General features: G+C 43.2%; 1 protein-coding gene across 1 annotated transcript in view; it reads left to right on the forward strand.

The window, feature by feature from the left end:
* CTCF (CCCTC-binding factor) overlaps positions 1 to 1602 on the forward strand; it is a 67936-nt gene that overhangs the window by 8103 nt on the left and 58231 nt on the right. Inside the window, exon 2 of the mRNA XM_017539392.2 lies at positions 845 to 961. The gene's annotated coding sequence lies outside the window, so the exon portion shown is untranslated. The remainder of the gene's footprint in view (positions 1 to 844; positions 962 to 1602) is intronic.

Below are 1602 nucleotides of genomic sequence, written 5' to 3' on the forward strand. Positions count from 1 at the left end.
GCCACCATGCCCAGCTAATGTTTTGTATTTTTAGTAGAGACGGGGTTTCACCATGTTGACCAGGATGGTCTCGATCTCTTGACCTCGTGATCCACCCACCTCGGCCTCCCAAAGTGCTTGGGATCACAGGCATGAACCACTGTGCCTGACAAACACAGTTTTGTTTTGTTTTGTTTTGTTTTTTTAAAGAAACTGAGTCTCCATCTGTCGGCCGACTGGAATGCAGTGGCACATTCTCGGCTCCCTGTAACCTCCCAACTCCCTGGTTCAAGTAATTCTCCTGCCTCAGCCTCCCAGGTAGCTGAGATTACAGGAAAGTACCACCACACCCAGCTAATTTTTGTATTTTTAGTAGAGGTGAGGTTTCACCATGTTGGCCAGGATGGTCTCTATCTCCTGACCTCGTGATCCTCCTGCCTCAGCCTCCCAAAGTTCTGGGATTACAGGCGTGAGCTACCTACTTTTTTTTTTTTTTTTTTTTTTTTTTTTGATGCAAAGTTTTGCTCTTGTTGCCCAGGCTGGAGTGCAATGGCATGATCTCGGCTCACAGCAGCCTCTGCCTCCCGGGTTCAAGTTGTTTTCCTGCCTCAGCCTCCTGAGTAGCTGAGATTGCAGGCATGTGCCACCATGCCTGGCTGGCTAATTTTGTATTTTTAGTGGAGCTGGGGTTTCTCCATATTGGTCAGGCTGTTCTCAAACTCCTGACCTCGGGTGATCCACCTGCCTTGGCCCCCCAAACCGCTGGGATTACAGGCATGAGCTATCACATCTGGCCACTCTTTACTATATGTGTATTTGTATGAATTTTTAGTGTTTCATAAAATGGTTTATGCTTCTCTTTTAGAATGATTATGGACTTGAAGCCAAAGAACAAGATGCACTAGTGGACTGATTGCTGACCAGGGGCTTGAGAGCTGAGTTCTGTTTTCCCTCCTCAAACTGACTTTGCGGCCACGGAGAGGTGAGTGCTATTTCCATTTTTTCTATCTTAAAAGTGGTAGTAATACAGCCTTTCTGGAGTTGGAGGATTTGTTGGCTAGTTCTTGGGTATAGGGGATGCAGGCTATCAGGTGATGGAGAGCATACAGGCTTTATAATCAGAGTCTTGGATTTGAAACTTGTTCCATGACATACTACCTGGGTGATAAGGAACAAGTTACTTAACCTGTCTCCTCCTGTAGTCCTCACTTGTGAGAGAATAATGCCACCAATCTCAAAGGGTATTCTCAGAGTTAACGAGAATGTGTATAAAGTGTTAAGTACTATTCTGAACACGTACCTAGAAAGACTCCAGGAAATTGTGGCTGCTGTTCTGCAGAAACTTTTGGAATGTATATTTTGACTATTGGCAAATTACCTGAAAAGAAAGTCCATGACCTGTGGCTACTTGTAATTTTGATGAGAAACAGATGGAATCCTGTTCTTGGGGAGCTTAGTATTCTGGGTAAAAATGGTCTTAATTTGAGTTAGCCTAGCTGATTGCCCATTTTGCATCAGAGTGTGACAGTTATTATCAATTTAATTTAGCCCATAATTTCTACTATAAAACGTAATGGACTTTTTTTTTTTTTTTTTTTTTTTTTTTTAAGATGGTGTTTCACT

The sequence above is a fragment of the Cebus imitator genome, unplaced genomic scaffold (assembly GCF_001604975.1).
Source record: "Cebus imitator isolate Cc_AM_T3 unplaced genomic scaffold, Cebus_imitator-1.0 Scaffold118, whole genome shotgun sequence".
Lineage (NCBI taxonomy): Eukaryota > Metazoa > Chordata > Mammalia > Primates > Cebidae > Cebus > Cebus imitator.